This window comes from Ranitomeya imitator, chromosome 5 (assembly GCF_032444005.1).
Source record: "Ranitomeya imitator isolate aRanImi1 chromosome 5, aRanImi1.pri, whole genome shotgun sequence".
Classification (NCBI taxonomy): Eukaryota; Metazoa; Chordata; class Amphibia; order Anura; family Dendrobatidae; genus Ranitomeya; species Ranitomeya imitator.
Window position 1 is genome coordinate 316706303 of NC_091286.1, and position 19822 is coordinate 316726124.

At 47.7% G+C, this 19822-nt stretch overlaps 1 protein-coding gene across 2 annotated transcripts in view; it reads left to right on the plus strand.

Moving 5' to 3' along the window:
- The first annotated feature begins 17754 nt into the window (after positions 1 to 17754).
- Positions 17755 to 19822, plus strand: part of FBXL4 (F-box and leucine rich repeat protein 4) — a 70603-nt gene continuing 68535 nt past the window's right edge. The window contains exon 1 of one of the 2 annotated variants that reach the window (XM_069726332.1): positions 17755 to 17868. The gene's annotated coding sequence lies outside the window, so the exon portion shown is untranslated. The remainder of the gene's footprint in view (positions 17869 to 19822) is intronic. The other variant, XM_069726331.1, reaches the window with a different exon arrangement.

A 19822-nucleotide genomic window follows, 5' to 3' on the forward strand; every position in this document is an offset into this window, starting at 1 on the left:
TCGGATATCGCCGATACCGATATCCGATACCAATACAAGTCAATGGGACACCAAGTATCGGAAGGTATCCTGATGGTTCCCAGGGTCTGAAGGAGAGGAAACTCTCCTTCAGGCCCTGGGATCCATATTAATGTGTAAAATAAAGAATTAAAATAAAAAATATTGATATATTCACCTCTCCGGCGGCCCCTGGACATCACCGCGGGTAACCGGCAGGCTTCTTTGTTTAAAATGAGCGCGTTTAGGACCTGAGGAATGACGTCGCGGCTTCTGATTGGTCGCGTGCCACCCATGTGACCGCCACGCGACCAATCAGAAGCCGCGACGTCATTCCTCAGGTCCTAAATTCCTAGAATGAGGAGTTTAGTGCCTGAGAATGACGTCGCGGCTTCTGATTGGTCGCGTGGCGGTCACATGGGCAGCACGCGACCAATCAGAAGCCGCGACGTCATTCCTCAGGTCCTAAATTCCTAGAATGAGGAGTTTAGTGCCTGAGAATGACGTCGCGGCTTCTGATTGGTCGCGTGGCGGTCACATGGGCGGCACGCGACCAATCAGAAGCCGCGACGTCATTCCTCAGGTCCTAAACGCGCTCATTTTAAACAAAGAAGCCTGCCGGTTACCCGCGGTGATGTCCAGGGGCCGCCGGAGAGGTGAATATATCAATATTTTAATTCTTTATTTTACACCTCACTACGGATCCGATATTGATACCCGATACCACAAAAGTATCGGATCTCGGTATCGGAATTCCGATACCGCAAGTATCGGCCGATACCCGATACTTGCGGTATCGGAATGCTCAACACTATGCACAACTATTCCAGAAAAGAAGCCATAAGTTATCTGAACGCGTTTCGAGCACGCATGGTGCTCTTTGTCCACAATAGTGGACAATAGTTGTGCAGTTGTGGAATAGTTGTGCAGTTACTTGCAAGCAGCTTTTTCCGAATTTTAAATATGTGGAAATAAAATTGATGACTTTTACTCTGGAGCTGGATTTTTTTCTTCTTACTTACTCAGCAGAGGACGTTGGGCAGTGGCGTTTTCCTTGCTCGGATGTTCCTGTGGACTCTCATGGATTTGCTGATGGGGGTGAGCTGAACCTTAACTTTTTCACTGTTCAATACAGCAGGTATACATATATAGTTGTTATGTGTTATTGATACATAAACTTTGTACTTGTTTTTTAATTATGGTGTTTGGGACTTTTTTACTCCATTTTTCTTTGGTCTCATTTATCTGGAGTTGTCCATTTGAGTGGATACCCTTGAGGTGTCCGGGGAGAGTTATATACTCTCAGGCATATTATACATTGGTGCTTTATGATTATGCATATATAGGCTGATGGGAGCAGTAATCCTATCAGCTGACACCAGTGTACAGAGGTAACTTTTTACCTCTGATCACAGCTGTGGGCTCACGCTCATTTGACAGTGTGGGAACCACATCTCTCTGACTGGCGGTAATGATCACAGGCAGTGTTTGCCAGGCTGTCATGCACAGCGTGGCAAACACTGGATGTTCTGCCCCCCATTCAAGCAAATGGGGTCCGGGTTCTGTTCTGGCACCAAATTTTTTTTTTTTTAACTGTTCGGCCAAACCCGAGCATCGAGGGATCCATCCATCTCTGCTTAGGAATAATTTTCCCCCCTAAACACCTGTGGATATACACCATCCCGGTGTAACAGGCCAGATTAACCTCCCGCCCAGAATATACCCGGGGTTAAAGTGGCCTAGGCCAGATTATACCCCGGGTATATTCTGGCATAGCCCAAACTATACCCTGGGGTATAAATTGGACTAGTCCAGTTTATACCCCTCTGGGCCAGAATATACCCCGGGTATATTCTGGCCTAGCCCAAACTATACCCCGGGGTATCAATTGGACTAGTCCAGATTATACCCCTCCAGGTCAGAATATACCCCAGCTGCTGTAGATCAGATTTTTCAGCCTTTTGAGAACCATTGAGAGATATAATCAATAATGGAGCAAACAGGGCCCCAGGCAGCGCACAGGGCCCAAGGCAGCACACAAGGCCCCAGGCAGCGCACAGGGTCCCCAGGGAGCGCATAGGAACCCAGGCGGTGCACGGGGCCCCAGGCAGCGCACAGGGCCCCAGGCAGCCCACAGGAGCCCCAGGCAGCCCACAGGGGCCCCAGGCAGCACACGGAGACCCAAACAACGTACTGTGCCCCAGGCAGTGCACAGGACCCCAGGCAGCCCACAGGGCTCCAGTCAGCGCACAGGGGCCTCAGGCAGCGCACAGGGGCCTCAGGCAGCACACGGGGTCCGTGGCAGAACACAGGGCCCCAAGCAGCGAACAGGGGCTCAAGGCAGCACATAGGGCCCCAGGCAGCACACAGGAGCCCCAGGAAGAGCACAGGGGCCCCTGGCAGCGCACAGGGCAACAGGCAGCACAGAGGGGCCCCAGGAAGAGCACAGGGACCACGAGAAGTGCACGGTGCCCCAAAAAGCATAAGGGGCCCCAGGCAGCGTACAGGACCCCAGGCAGCCCACAGGGGCCTCAGGCAGTGCACAGGGCCTCAGGCAGTGCACAGGGCCTCAGGCAGCACACGAGGTCCCAGGAAGCGCACGAGGCCCTAGGCAGAGCACAAGGCCCCATACAGCGCACGGGCCCCAGGCAGCGCACAGGACCCCAGGCAGCCCGCAGGGCCCCAGGCAGTGCGCAGGGGCCCCAGGTAGCACACAGGGCCCCAGGCAGCGCACATGGCCCCAAGCAGCACACAGGGGCCCCAGGCAGCGAACAGGGCCCCAGGCAGCACAGAGGCCCCAGGCAGTGCACGGGGACCCAGGCAGAGCACAGGAGCCACAGGAAGCGCACGGGGCCCCAGGCAGCGCACAGGACCCCAGGCAGCCCACAGGGACCCCAGGCAGCCCACAGGGACCCCAGGCAGCCCATAGGGCCCCAGGCAGCACACAGGGCTCCAGGCAGCCCACAGGAGCCCCAGGCAGCCCGCAGGACCCCAGGCAGCCCACAGGACCCCAGGCAGCCCACAGAGGGTCCCAGATAGCGCACAGGGGGCAGAGACATTGAGCAAGGGGGTAAGAGATAGCGCGCAAGGGGGGGAAATAGACAGAGCGCATGTTCCTTGTGCGCTGTCTGGGACCCCCTGTGCGATGTCTGGGGCCCTGCTCTTAAGTATATGACTCAATCCTGTAAGGCTAGTTTCACATTTGCGTACAGCCGTGCATATGCGTACGCTCTCAGTGAAGCCTTGACTACGGCTGCACCCCGCCGGTTAAGCTTCACCCACGTTCTTTTGACGGTGCTGCAACCTGCGGCGAAGGCAACAAGTTGGATTTTCTTGCGTTCACCGAATCATCAAAACAACGCATGTAGACGCAAACATCCGCAGGGCCTGCGTACCCAATGACAAAGATAGGGTACACAGGCCGCATGCGGCCACATGCGTACCTGGGCGGAGCTTAACTGGCGGGCGCGGCTTCACAGAGCGTACACAGCCGTGCACAAATGTGAAACTAGCCTAAGATGTCTAGGGCCCCTGTGCGATGTCTGGGGCGCCATTCTTGAGTACATCACTCAATGGTTCTCAAAAGCGTGAAAAATCTGATCTACAGCAGCAGAGGTATAGTCTGGCCCGGAGGAGTATAATCTGGCCTAGGTATAATATACACATGGTCTATACTCCGCTAGGGCAGAATATTAGTTTGTTTTTGCTGCTGTAGTGCTACAGTATAAATAGATGCACATACACAAACCATATACCATTTCATGTGGCTTTTGTCAGATTTTCATGCAGTCTGCAGCAGATTTCCCTCTTCCATATGACACGGAGAAATCTGCTGTGCTTCTGCACAAAAAAATCCACATCGTTGGGATGCGAATTTTGATGCAGATTGACTGCTGATTTTTTCCCTGTTGAAAATCAGCAGCAAATCTAGTGCACGGGAACGGGTGGACTAGACTTATAGCATGTGTTGGAGGCATTACATTGAACTGACAGTAGATGGTGCATTTCCATCAGTGCATAGTTAATGTTATGTGTTGTAACTTGTTATGTATAGGGAGAAAAATACTTTATCTAAAAAACTAATTAAAGCTGCCAAAAAGGAAACAGAGAAGCACATTGCTAAGGAGAGTAAAACTAATCCCAAACTGTTCTTCAACTATATCAATAGTAAAAGAATAAAAACTGAAAATGTAGGCCCCTTAAAAAATAGTGAGTGAGGAAAGAATGGTTGTAGATGACGAGGAAAAAGCTAACATATTAAACACCTTCTTCTCCACGGTATTCATGGTTGAAAATGAAATGCTAGGTGAAATCCCAAGAAACAATGAAAACCCTATATAAAGGGTCACCCAAGAAGAGATGCGAAACCGGCTAAATAAGATTAAAATAGATAAATCTCCAGGTCCGGATGGCATACACCCACGAGTACTAAGAGAACTAAATAATGTAATAGATAAACCATTATTTCTTATTTTTAGGGACTCTATAGCGACGGGGTCTGTTCCGCAGGACTGGCGCATAGCAAATGTGGTGCCAATATTCAAAAAGGGCTCTAAAAGTGAACCTGGAAATTATAGGCCAGTAAGTCTAACCTCTATTGTTGGTAAAATATTTGAAGGGTTTCTGAGGGATGTTATTCTGGATTATCTCAATGAGAATAACTGTTTAACTCCATATCAGCATGGGTTTATGAGAAATCGCTCCTGTCAAACCAATCTAATCAGTTTTTATGAAGAGGTAAGCTATAGGCTGGACCACGGTGACTCATTGGACGTGGTATATCTCGATTTTTCCAAAGCGTTTGATACCGTGCCGCACAAAAGGTTGGTACACAAAATGAGAATGCTTGGTCTGGGGGAAAATGTGTGTAAATGGGTTAGTAACTGGCTTAGTGATAGAAAGCAGAGGGTGGTTATAAATGGTAGATTCTCTAACTGGGTCGCTGTGACCAGTGGGGTACAGCAGGGGTCGGTATTGGGACCTGTTCTCTTCAACATATTCATTAATGATCTGGTAGAAGGTTTACACAGTAAAATATCGATATTTGCAGATGATACAAAACTATGTAAAGCAGTTAATACAAGAGAAGATAGTATTCTGCTACAGATGGATCTGGATAAGTTGGAAACTTGGGCTGAAAGGTGGCAGATGAGGTTTAACAATGATAAATGTAAGGTTATACACATGGGATGAAGGAATCAATATCACCATTACACACTGAACGGGAAACCACTGTGTAAATCTGACAGGGAGGACTTGGGGATCCTAGTTAAAGGGAACCTGTCACCTGAATTTGGCGGGACTGGTTTTGGGTCATATGGGCGGAGTTTTCGGGTGTTTGATTCACCCTTTCCTCACCCGCTGGCTGCATGCTGGCTGCAATATTGGATTGAAGTTCATTCTCTGTCCTCCATAGTACACGCCTGCACAAGGCAAGATTGCTTTGCGCAGGCGTGTACTATGGAGGACAGAGAATGAACTTCAATCCAATATTGCAGCCAGCATGCAGCCAGCGGGTAAGGAAAGGGTGAATCAAACACCCAAAAACTCCGCCCATATGACCCAAAACCAGTCCCGCCAAATTCAGGTGACAGAGTCCCTTTAATGATAAACTTACCTGGAGCAGCCAGTGCCAGGCAGCAGCTGCCAAGGCAAACAGGATCATGGGGTGCATTAAAAGAGGTCTGGATACACATGATGAGAGCATTATACTGCCTCTGTACAAATGCCTAGTTAGACCGCACATGGAGTACTGTGTCCAGTTTTGGGCACCGGTGCTCAGGAAGGATATAATGGAGCTAGAGAGAGTACAAAGGAGGGCAACAAAATTAATAAAGGGGATGGGAAAACTACAATACCCAGATAGATTAGCGAAATTAAGATTATTTAGTCTAGAAAAAAAGACGACTGAGGGGCGATCTAATAACCATGTATAAGTATATAAGGGGACAATACAAATATCTCGCTGAGGATCTGTTTATACCAAGGAAGGTGACGGGCACAAGGGGGCATTCTTTGCGTCTGGAGGAGAGAAGGTTTTTCCACCAACATAGAAGAGGATTCTTTACTGTTAGGGCAGTGAGAATCTGGAATTGCTTGCCTGAGGAGGTGGTAATGGCGAACTCAGTCGAGGGGTTCAAGAGAGGCCTGGATGTCTTCCTGGAGCAGAACAATATTGTATCATACAATTATTAGGTTCTGTAGAAGGACATAGATCTGGGGATTTATTATGATGGAATATAGGCTGAACTGGATGGACAAATGTATTTTTTCGGCCTTACTAACTATGTTACTATGTATGTTTCTCCCTGCTCTCTATGATATGCACCTTAAGTTCTCCAGTGTGAGTTCCTATTCTATCCTGATAAGGTATATAAAGTGAACTTGGAACACCTCCAACAACAAAAAAAAGTTTTCCAATTTTGACAACAATGGAAGACAAACTATATGATCAGCTTTTGAGATTCTACACTGCAACAGAAGAAAAGTACCCTGTTATGGACCTGGTGGTTAGGAGCACCCGGCACGACCTGATAGTTAAACTGACACAGGACAAGCTCTGGGATGTGGGAGCTCTGCTGACCGCAACCCCTAATCCTATCACACACACTAGAAATAGCCGTGGAGCGTTCCTGACTCTCCCTAGACGCCTCTTCACAGCCTAAGAGCTAGCTAGCCCTAGAGAAAGAAAATAAAGCCTACCTTGCCTCAGAGAAATTCCCCAAAGGTAAAGGAAGCCCCCCACATATTTTGACTGTGAGTTAAGATGAAGTCACAAACACAGAAATGAAACAGACTTTAGCAAAGGGAGGCCAGACTTACTAAACAGACAGAGGATAGGAAAGGTATCTTTGTGGTCAGCACAAAAAACTACAAAAGACCACGCAGAGTGTGCAAAAAGACCTCCGCACCGACTAACGGTGCGGAGATGCCACTCTGCATCCCAGAGCTTCCAGCTAGAACGGCAAAATCATGATATCCAGCTGGACAAGAAAACAATGAACAAATAATAACTATCAGGGACTTAGCTTCTGCTGGAGCAGACAGGTCACCAGAAAGATCCAAGAGCGAACTGAACAAATGCAGGAACATTGACAGCTGGCATGGAGTAACGATCTGAGTGAAGTTAAATAGACCAGCCAACCAAAGGATAAACCACGTCACCTGTGTAAGGAACCTCAGAAGCAGCAGCTCCACTCACAGCCACCAGAGGAAGTCCATAGACAGAACTCGCCGAAGTACCATTCACGACCACAGGAGGGAGTTCGACAACAGAATTCACAACAGTACCCCCAGTGGATCTACAATCTACCTCCAGAGAAACGTTCAAATGCCAAGTCCCAGTTTAGACAAACATCTAAGCCATATCGAGCAGAGAAAGAGATAATTTACTATGGAAAAAAGGAGGATCTCACTAAAAGCCGACTGCCAAATATCCTGAAGGCCTGTCATGACAACCCAACTTCTGGTGGCCATTTTGGCAGAGATAAAACATTTGCCAAAATTTCTGACCATTATAACTGGAATGGAATTATTATTATTTATTGTTATAGCGCCATTTATTCCATGGCGCTTTACATATGAGGAAGGGTATACATAATAAAAACAAGTACAATAATCTTAAACAATACATGTCATAACTGGTACAGGAGGAGTGAGGACCCTGCCCGCGAAGGCTCACAATCTACAAGGGGTGGGAGAGAATACAGTAGGTGAGGATAGAGCTGGTCATGCAGTGAAGAATGATGTTTACCAACATGTCAAAGCCTGTCAAAAATGTTTTGTGACATGTCCCAAAATCAGCAAAGAAGCTCCACCACTCAACAGTATACCAGTGCCTGGAAAAGTATGGAGCTTAGTTGGGATTTATAATATGATCGGTCCTCTTCAGGAAACTTCAAACGGCAACAAATATATAGTTGCTGTCACTGATCATTTCTCAAAGTGGACTGAAGCAACAGCTGTTCCAGACAAGAGTGCCATGTCAGTAGCAAAATTTTTGTACACCATTATTTGCCGCTTAGGCTGTATGGACACTCTGTTTAGCGACCAGGGAAGAGAGTTTGTGAACTCGATCACTGACAACCTGATGGATCATTTTTAAACAGATCACCGCATTTCATCTGCCTACCACCCACAAACAAATGGCCAGCAGGAACGTGACAATCGAACACTCAAAGAATCTCTTTGCAAGCTTGTCAATGACCAAGGAACCAACTGGGACCAGTTCATCCCTGGTGTTTTGTTTGCCTATCACACATCTGTGGATGCCTCAACCAAGTGCACTCCATTTGAGGTCATGTATGGACGAAAGGCTAGGCTTCCTATTGACCTCAATCCATCAGCAAATGACACAGTTGATGTCATGTCTCTTTCAGATGATGCCAACCCTGATGTGCTAAATACACTCACAATCATTCATAACAGGATCCTCTCAACTGTAAGTACCAACATCCATTCTGCTCAGGAACACCAAAAGTGTGCCTTTGATCGCCGACACAAGAGCAACAAAGAAATCACTGCTGGAACCATTGTTCATATCAAGAATCAATGTTGTATTCATCGCATGGGTTCAAAGATGGCACCACGGTGGGTTGGACCCTACTTAAGGTACCGTCACATTTAGCGACGCTGCAGCGATCTAGACAACGATACCGATCGCTGCAGCGTCGCTGTGTGGTTGCTGGAGAGCTGTCACACAGACAGCTCTCCAGCGACCAACGATGCCGAAGTCCCCGGGTAACCAGGGTAAACATCGGGTTACTAAGTGCAGGGCCGCGCTTAGTAACCCGATGTTTACCCTGGTTACCAGTGTAAATGTAAAAAAAAACAAACACTACATACTTACATTCCGATGTCTGTCCCCCGGCGCTCTGCTTCCTGCACTGACTGTGAGCGCCGGCCGGCCGTAAAGCAGAGCGGTGACGTTTACACTGGTAACCAGGGTAAACAATGGGTTACTAAGCGCGGCCCTGTGCTTAGTAACCCGATGTTTACCCTGGTTACCCGGGGACTTCGGCATCGTTGGTCGCTGGAGAGCTGTCTGTGTGACAGCTCTCCAGCAACCACACAGCGACGCTGCACCTCTGGCATCTCTCGTGATGGAGTCTGGGCAACTGATGCTGAAATCATGGCCACAGCAAATCTGTTGAGTTGTGACATCGTCATCCACACCAAAGTTGGTGACACCATGGATTGGTTGACCTATCCCGCAAGCTTCAATCTGCAGTCAGCAACAGAACATGCACTTTATCTTGAAAACAATCATGATCATTTTAATGTTGTTATCAGTGTTTACTAATCATATTAATGTTGCTATCAGTGATTACCTTTGAACGTTTATATTGTAGTGTCCTGTCATCAGCCATGTGTACGATTATCAGCCGAAAGCCTCTCTGGAACCAATAATCGCCCCATGTAAAAGTACCTTTATAAGTTGAAGTTTCAGAATGTTTTATTATATGCTGAACAGTTTTTTTTATGAACAGTCAAGGTGTTCAGGTTGAAGTAAACAAAAGTCTGTGTGTTTAGAGTTTTAAACACTAAAATGTTGAAATATTATGTAATTCTTGAGTATATCACTCAATGGTGCTCATAAATGTGAAAAATCTGATCTTTAATATGCTTTAATCTTTAATATACTCAAGAACGGGGCCCTGTGCGCTGCAGGAGGCCGTGCGCTGCCTGGGGCCCCATTAGCTGTCTCTGCCCCCGTGTGCTGCCTGTGGCCCCGGGTGCTACCTGGGGCCCCTGTGCGCTCCCTGGAGTCCATGCGCTGCCTGGGGCCCTGTGCGCTGCCTGGGGCCCCTGTGCGATTCCTGGAATCCATGTGCTGCCTGGGGCCCCTGTGCGCTGTCTGTGCCACGGTGCTCTGCCTGGGGCCCCGTGTGCTGCCTGGGACCTCGTGTGTTGCCTGGGGCCCCGTGTGCTGCCTAGGGCCCCTGTGTGCTGCATGGGTCCTTGTGCGCTGCCTGGGGCCCGTGTGCTGCCTGGGGCCCCTGTGCGCTGCATGGGGCCCTGTGGTCTGCCTCGGGTCCTGTGCGCTGCTTGGTGCCCCATGCGCTGCCTGTGGCCCCTGTGTGCTGCCTGGGGCCCGTTATTAAGAATGTCACTCAATGGTTCTCAAAAGCCTGAAAAATCTGATCTACAGCAGCAGGGGTATATTCTGACCTGGAGGGGTATAAACTGGACTAGTCCAATTTGTACCCCGGGATATAGTTTATGCTAGGCCCGAATTTACTCGGGGTATAATCTGGCCTAGGCCACTTTAACCCCGGGTATATTCTGGGCGGGGGTTAATCGGGCCTGTTACACCGATGCCATGGTGGTTATATATGAGCAGTCATCACATATGCAATTTAACTCCTTAACGACCGCCGATACGCCTTTTAACGGCGGCAGTTAAGGGTATTTAAACCACAGCGCCGTTAATTAACCCCTTTACCCCCAGGGGTGGTTTGCACATTAATGACCGGGCCAATTTTTACAATTCTGACCACTGTCCCTTTGTGAGGTTATAACTCTGGAACGCTTCAACGGATCCCAGTGATTCTGACATTGTTTTCTCGTGACATATTGTACTTCATGACAATGGTAAAAATTCTTTGATAGTACCTGCGTTTATTTGTGAAAAAAACGGAAATTTGGCGAAAATTATGAAAATTTCGCAATTTTGCAACTTTGAATTTTTATGCAATTAAATCACAGAGATATGTCACACAAAATACTTAATAAGTAACATTTCCCACATGTCTACTTTACATCAGCACAATTTTGGAACCAAAATTTTTTTTTGTTAGGGAGTTATAAGGGTTAAAAGTTGACCAGCAATTTCTCATTTCTACAACACCATTTTATTTTAGGGACCACATCTCATTTGAAGTCATTTTGAGGGGTCTATATGATAGAAAATACCCAAGTGTGACACCATTCTAAAAACTACACCCCTCAAGGTGCTCAAAACCATATTCAAGAAGTTTATTAACCCTTCTGGTGCTTCACAGGAATTTTTTGAATGTTTAAATAAAAATGAACATTTACCTTTTTTTCACAAAAAATTTAATTCAGCTCCAATTTGTTTAATTTTACCAAGGGTAACAGGAGAAAATAGACCGCAAACATTGTTGTACAATTTGTCCTGAGCACGACAATACCCCACATGTGGGGGTAAACCACTGTTTGGACGCAAGGGAGAGCTCGGAAGGGAAGGAGCGCCATTTGACTTTTCAATGCAAAATTGACTGGAATTGAAATGGGACGCCATGTTTCGTTTGGAGAGCCCCTGATGTGCCTAAACATTGAAACCCCCCACAAGTGACACCATTTTGGAAAGTAGACCCCCTAAGGAACTTATCTAGATGTGTGGTGAGCACTTTGACCCACCAAGTGCTTCACAGAAGTTTATAATGTAGAACCGTAAAAATAAAAAAATCATATTTTTTCACAAAAATTAACTTTCCGCCCCCAATTTTTTATTTTCTCAAGGGTAAGAGAAGAAATTGGACCCCAAATGTTGTTGTACAATTTGTCCTGAGTACGCTGATACCCCATATGTGGGGGTAAACCACTGTTTGGGCGCATGGGAGAGCTCGGAAGGGAAGGAGCGCCGTTTGACTTTTCAATGCAAAATTGACAGGAATTGAGATGGGACGCCATGTTGCGTTTGGAGAGCCCCTGATGTGCCTAAACATTGAAACCCCCCACAAGTGACACCATTTTGGAAAGTAGACCCCTTAAGGAACTTATTTAGATGTGTGGTGAGCACTTTGACCCACCAAGTGCTTCACAGAAGTTTATAATGTAGAACCGTAAAAATAAAAAATCATATTTTTTCACAAAAATTAACTTTCCGCCCCCAATTTTTTATTTTCCCAAGGGTAAGAGAAGAAATTGGACCCCAAAAGTTGTTGTACAATTTGTCCTGAGTACGCTGATACCCCATATGTGGGGGTAAACCACTGTTTGGGCGGATGGGAGAGCTCGGAAGGGAAGGAGCGCCGTTTGACTTTTCAATGCAAAATTGACAGGAATTGAGATGGGACGCCATGTTGCGTTTGGATAGCCACCGATGTGCCTAAACATTGAAACCCCCCACAAGTGACACCATTTTGGAAAGTAGGCCCCCTAAGGAACTTATCTAGATGTGTGGTGAGCACTTTGACCCACCAAGTGCTTCACAGAAGTTTATAATGCAGAGCCGTAAAAATAAAACAAAAAATTTTTCCCACAAAAATTATTTTTTTAGCCCCCAGTTTTGTATTTTCCCGAGGGTAACAGGAGAAAGTGGACCCCAAAATTTGTTGCCCAATTTGTCCTGAGTGCGATGATACACCATATGTGGGGGGAACCACTGTTTGGGCGCATGGGAGGGTTCGGAAGGGAAGGAGTGCCATTTGAATGCAGACTTAGATGGAATGGTCTGCAGGTGTCACATTGCGTTTGCAGAGCCCCTAATGTACCTAAACAGTAGAAACCCCCCACAAGTGACACCATTTTGGAAAGTAGACCCCCTAAGGAACTTATCTACATGTGTGGTGAGCACTTTGACCCACCAAGGGCTTCACAGAAGTTTATAATGGAGAGCCGTAAAAATAAAACAAAAATTTTTTCCCACAAAAATTATTTTTTAGCCCCCAGTTTTGTATTTTCCCGAGGGTAACAGGAGAAATTGGACCCCAAAATTTGTTGTCCAATTTGTTCTGAGTGCGCTGATACCCCATATGTGGGAGGGAACCACTGTTTAGGCGCATGGGAGGGTTCGGAAGGGAAGGAGTGCCATTTGAATGCAGACTTAGATGGAATGGTCTGCAGGTGTCACATTGCATTTGCAGAGCCCCTAATGTACCGAAACAGTAGAAACCCCCCACAAGTGACACCATTTTGGAAACTAGACCCCCTAAGGAACTCATCTAGATGTGTTGTGAGAGCTTTGAACCCCCAAGTGTTTCACTACAGTTTGTAACGCAGAGCCGTGAAAATTGAAAAAAAAAATCTTTCCCCCAAAAATTATTTTTTAGCCCTCAGTTTTGTATTTTCCCGAGGGTAAGAGGAGAAATTTGACCCCAAAAGTTGTTGTCCAATTTGTCCTGAGTACGCTGATACCCCATATGTTGGGGGGAACCACCGTTTGGGCGCATGGGAGGGCTCGGAAGGGAAGGAGTGCCATTTGGAATGCAGACTTAGATGGAATGGTCTGCAGGCGTCACATTGCGTTTGCAGAACCCCTAATGCACCTAAACAGTAGAAATCCCCCACAAGTGACCCCATATTGGAAACTAGACCCCCATGGAACTTATCTAAATGTGTTGTGAGAACTTTGAACCCCCAAGTGTTTCACTACAGTTTATAACGCAGAGCCGTGAAAATAAAAAATCTTTTTTTTTCCCACAAAAATTATTTTTTAGCCCCCAGTTTTGTATTTTCCCAAGGGTAACAGGAGAAATTGGACCCCAAAAGTTGTTGTCCTATTTGTCCTGAGTACGCTGATACCCTATATGTTGGGGTAAACCCCTGTTTGGGCACACGGGAGAGCTCGGAAGGGAAGGAGCACTGTTTTACTTTTTCAACACAGAATTGGCTGGAATTGAGATCGGACGCCATGTCGCGTTTGGAGAGCCCCTGATGTGCCTAAACAGTGGAAACCCCCCAATTATAACTGAAACCCTAATCCAAACACACTCCTAACCCTAATCCCAACAGTAACCCTAACCACACCTCTAACCCTGACACACACCTAACCCTAATCCCAACCCTATTCCCAACTGTAAATGTAATCTAAACCCTAACCGTAACTTTAGCCCCAACCCTAACTGTAGCCTTAACCCTAGCCCCAACCCAAACTTTAGCCCCAACCCAAACTGTAGCCCTAACCCTAGCCCTAACCATAGCCCTAACCCTAACTTTAGCCCCAACCCTAACTGTAGCCTTAACCCTAGCCCTAACCATAGCCCTAACCCTAACCCTAGCCGTAACCCTAGCCCTAACCCTAACCCTAGCCCTAACCCTAACCCTAGCCCTAATGGAAAAATGGAAATAAATACATTTTTTTAATTTTTCCCTAACTAAGGGGGTGATGAAGGGGGGTTTGATTTACTTTTATAGCGGGTTTTTTAGCGGATTTTTATGATTGGCAGCCGTCACACACTGAGACGCTTTTTATTGCAAAAAATACTTTTTGCGTTACCACATTTTGAGAGCTATAATTTTTCCATATTTTGGTTCACAGAGTCATGTGAGGTCTTGTTTTTTGCGGGACGAGTTGACGTTTTTATTGGTAACATTTTCGGGCACGTTACATTTTTTGATCGCTTTTTATTCCGATTTTTGCGAGGCAGAATGACCAAAAACCAGCTATTCATGAATTTCTTTTGGGGGAGGCGTTTATACCGTTCAGCGTTTGGTAAAATTGATAAAGCAGTTTTATTCTTCGGGTCAGTACGATTACAGCGACACCTCATTTATATCTTTTTTATGTTTTGGCGCTTTTATACGATAAAAACTATTTTATAGAAAAAATAATTATTTTTGCATCGCTTTAGTCTCAGGACTATAACTTTTTTTTTTTTTGCTGATGATGCTGTATGGCGGCTCGTTTTTTGCGGGACAAGATGACGCTTTCAGCGGTATCATGGTTATTTATATCTGTCTTTTTGATCGCGTGTTATTCCACTTTTTGTTCGGCGGTATGATAATAAAGCGTTGTTTTTTGCCTCTTTTTTTTTTTTTTTCTTACGGTGTTTACTGAAGGGTTTAACTAGTGGGCCAGTTTTATAGGTTGGGCCGTTACGGACGCGGCGATACTAAATATGTGTACTTTTATTGTTTTTTTTTTTTTTTTATTTAGATAAAGAAATGTATTTAGGGGAATAATATTATTTATTTTTTTTTTCATTATTTAGGAATATTTTTTTTTATTTTTTTTTACACATTTTGAAATTTTTTTTTTAACTTTTTTACATTGTCCCAGGGGGGGACATCACAGATCAGTGATCTTACAGTGTGCACAGCACTCTGTCAGATCACTGATCTGACATGCAGCGCTGCAGCCTTCACAGTGCCTGCTCTGTGGAAAAAAATATTTTTTATTTTCACGATTCTGCATTCTAAACTTCTGTTTAGAATGCACTTGGGCATTCAAAGTTCTCACCACACATCTAGATAAGTTCCATGGGGGGTCTAGTTTCCAAAATGGGGTCACTTGTGGAGGGTTTCTACTGTTTAGGCACATCAGGGGCTCTCCAAACGCGACATGGCGTCCCATCTCAATTCCAGACAATTCTACATTGAAAAAGTAAAACGGCGCTCCTTCACTTCCAAGCTCTGCTGTGCGCCCAAACAGTGGTTTAGCCCCACATATGGGGTATTGACGTACTCAGGAGAAATTGCACAACAACTTTTGTGGTCTAATTTCTCCTGTTACCCTTGTGAAAATAAAAATTTGGGGCAAAAAGATCATTTGTGTAGAAAAAATGCGATTTTTTATTTTCACGGCTCTACGTTATAAACTTCTGTGAAGCACCTTGGGGTTTAAAGTGCTCACCACACATCTAGATAAGTTCCTTAAGGGGTCTAGTTTACAAAATGGGGTCACTTGTGGGGGGTTTCCACTGTTTAGGCACATCAGGGGCTCTCCAAACGCGACATGGCGTCCTTCACTTCCAAGCTCTGCGGTGCGCCCAAAAAGTGGTTTACCCCCACATATGGGGTATTGTCGTGTTCAGGAGAAATTGCATAACAAAATTTATGGTTACATTTCTGTTTTTACACATGAATAAAAAAAAAGTTAAATGTTCATTTTTTCCTTCCACATTGTTTCAGTTCCTGTGAAGCACTTAAAGGGTTAATAAACTTCTTCAATGTGGTTTTGAGAACCTTGAGGGGTGCAGTTTTTAGAATGGTGTCACACTTCATTATTTTCTATCATATAGACCCCTCAAAATGACTTCAAATGTGATGTGGTCCCTAAAAAAATGGTGTTGTAAAAATGAGAAATTGCTGGTCAACTTTTAACCCTTATAACTCCCTAACAAAAAAAATTTTTGTTTCCAAAATTGTGCTGATGTAAAGTAGACATGTGGGAAATGTTACTATTTTTTGTGACATATCCTTGTGATCTAAGGGCATAAAAATACAGTTTGAAAATTGCAAAATTTTAAAAATTTTCGCCATATTTCCGTTTTTTTTTCATAAATCGCAAGTAATATCGAAGAAATGTTACCACTAACATGAAGTATAATATGTCAGGAAAAGACAATCTCAGAATCACCAGAATCCGTTGAAGCTTTCCACAGTTATAACCTCATAAAGTGACAGTGGTCAGAATTGCAAAAATTGGCTCGGTCATTAACGGGTTAAGGATGGTATTCACACCATGCATTAATATCACGGTGTTAACCCCCAGCAATAAAGCACAAGTTCTCAATTCAGATGTCAGTTTCCACATAGTCTAGTGATGCCGGAGTTTTCGTGTGTAAGGCCATGTTCACACAGTGCGTTTTTTACTGCGGAACCGCCGCGATTTTGCCGCTGCGGCTCCGCAGCTGTTTTCCATGCAGGGTACAGTACACTGTACCCTATGGAAAACAGGAACCACTGTGCACATGATGCGGGAATCGGGAAAAAAAGCCGCGCTGAATAGCTGCGGTAAAAAAGAAGTACCATGTCACTTCTTTTTGCAAAACTGCAGCGGTTCTGCACCCATTGACCTCCATTGTGAGGTCAAACCCGCAGTAAAACCCGCAGATGAAAAATATATCTGCGGGTTTTACTGCGGTTTGTGGTGCAGAACCGCTGCAGTGTGGCTGCCCCCCCATGCCCCAATCCCACCCCCCCCATGCTCCGATACCACCCCCCCGTGCTCCGACGCCCCCCCCCCCCCCCCGTGCCCTCATCTCCCCCCCTTATACTTACCCGGCCTCCGTCCGGCCGTCTTCTCCCTGGGCGCCGCCATCTTGCAAAACGGCAGGCACATGCGCAGTGCGCCCGCCGAATCTGCCGGCCGGCAGATTCGTTCCAAAGTGCATTTTGATCACTGAGATATAACCTATCTCAGTGATCAAAATAAAAAAATAGTAAATGACCCCCCCCATCCCCCTTTGTCACCCCCATAGGTAGGGACAATAAAAAAATAATTTTTTTTTTTCCACTAAGGTTAGAATAGGGTTAGGGGTAGGGTTAGGGGTAGGGTATTTTCAGCCATTTTAACCCTAAAAAACTCCCTAGAAAACACACAGACTCTGCATAGAAAACTGCATTAAAAAACGCACTAAAAACGCATCAAAAAACGCACCAAAAAAGGACCTGCGTTTTCTGCCAAGAGCTGCGGTTTTTAGTGCAGAAAAAAAAGGATGGAAATCAGGAACGTGTGAACATGGCCTTACACATTGTACTTTACGTGAGTGCTACCGTCAGGTCAATATGTTTTGCATTTAGGCTGCATGTTCCTGTTTGTGTCCCCACAGAGCAGCTGGTTGTGTAGAGGGACAGTGCTTGCATTTACCGTCCATTCCCCGGGGAAGAACACCGGAGTGTGGTGAAGCTGTCAGTACAGAAGCGGCGGAGCGCTGCACACACCGTGACTGGAGACAGCTGCTGACAACTCAGGCACAGGCCACGCCCACACATTAGACATCACGTGCTTCCTGGAGTGACCAATCACAACATTCCTCTTGGAATCCAGTCACGCCTATCACAAACCCCGTATTGGTGCAGGTGCTCCGAAGTCTGCTTAGTGATTGGTTGCTGCTGAGTGGAGTGGGCGGGTCAGGGAAATGTTTTGCTCTGGTTAGCAGCTAGCCTGCTTCCGGTAGCCGGTGTCCCGTGCAGTTACTCAGCAGCTCCATACCACACCGGCTGGCTCGGTACTGCTGGAAGGTAACGCGTGGGCTCTCCGTGCCGTGTGTATGTGTCGGCGGGGAGACTCGCTGCTCTCGGCCTGCAGCAGTCTGTGGCTCCCTCTGCGATCTCGTACGTCTCCCCCAGTGATTAGCGTCCGTGCAGGGGGATGTCACGTGCGGGTCCCCCGGTAACGATGGGGCCAGCTGCCGCCTGCTTCCCTCCCCATACACCCACTGCTCTGTGTGGTGCCCGCCAGGTTCTGGGCACAGGAGGGGTGATGGCTGCTGCCATGGGTCATGCTGGGCAGAGGACCGGCCCGTGGTACTAGTGGTCCCGGCGGCCGCACTGCTCTTAGGCTATGTGCTCACGTTCCGGATTACATCCGGATTAGCTGCGGATTGAACGCTGCGTATCCAGATGTTATGGAATCCCGTGTCCATTATGCGTGCAGGGCCGCCCTGCGGAACTTGACATGCTGCATGTCTTTTTAGAACGCAACACGTCTGTCACAGGGCCCTATGTATGGGGTGCAGAGAGAACACATCCGGGATCACCAGGCGTACAGAAGGGAGCGGCGCGGCTCCATCCAAAGCGCCTTGATTACGGACCGTGGACACGCACCCTTAGGGTTTCCCGTATGGCTGGAAACAAGTTTGCATGCTTCCTTCTAGTGTTGGCAGCAGACGCTGTGACTGCCCCGCGCTCCTGACACTATGGTGTCACCTAATATGGACTTCACATTGTTTTTCTAAATAAAGGTCAAATCAGTTTTCTAATTTTTATGTAAATATTTAAAGAGGCCTGTCAGCATGATTTTGTAATGCAAAGCAATAGCTGTAACACAGATGAAAAATTTTGATACCTCTGGTGAAGACCTCCGCAGTGTTCTTCGTTAATCACCATTTGAAGGTGTCTGCTAATTAGATTTTGGTGTGCAGCGGCCGGACTGTACATGGAGTCTTCTCCTAGTCTATGATTGCCCGACACCTCTGCCTGCCTCAGGTCTGTGAATGACTGGACACTGCTGAGATTTTAAACACAGGAGGCAGGCGTAGGGGCCAGGGAATCACAGACCGGAGGCAGGCGGAGGGGCCGGGGAGTCGCAGGCGGAGGGGCCGGGGAATGACAGACCGGAGGCAGGCGGAGGGGCCGAGGAGTCACAGACCGGAGGCAGGCGGAGGGGCCGGGGAATGACAGACCAGAGGCAGGCGGAGGGGCCGGGGAATGGCAGACCGGAGGCAGGCGGAGGGGCCGGGGAATGGCAGACCAGAGGCAGGCGGAGGGGCCGGGGAATGGCAGACCGGAGGCAGGCGGAGGGGCCGGGGAATGGCAGACAGGAGGCAGGCGGAGGGGATGGGGAATGGCAGACCGGAGGCAGGCGGTGGCAGACCGGAGGCAGGCGGAGGGGCCGGGGAATGGCAGACCGGAGGCAGGCGGAGGGGCCGGGGAATGGCAGACAGGAGGCAGGCGGAGGGGATGGGGAATGGCAGACCGGAGGCAGGCGGAGGGGCCGGGAATGGCAGTCCGGAGGCAGGCGGAGGGGATGGGGAATCGCAGTCCGGAGGCAGGCGGAGGGGATGGGGAATCGCAGTCCGGAGGCAGGCGGAGGGGATGGGGAATGGCAGGCGGAGGGGATGGGGAGTCGCAGTCCGAAGGCAGGCGGAGGGGATGGGGAATAGCAGTCCGGAGGCAGGCGGAGGGGATGGGGAATGGCAGGCCGGAGGGGATGGGGAATGGCAGGCCGGAGGCAGGCGGAGGGGATGGGGAATGGCAGGCCGGAGGCAGGCGGAGGGGATGGGGAATGGCAGGCCGGAGGCAGGCGGAGGGGCCGGAAAGCCACAGACCGGAGGCAGGCGGAGGGGATGGGGAATTGCAGACCGGAGGCAGGCAGTGGCTGAGGAGTCGCAGACCGGAGGCAGGCGAAGGGGCCGGGGAGTTACAAACCAGAAGCAGGCGGAGGATATGGGGAGTGGCAGACCGGGGGCAGGCG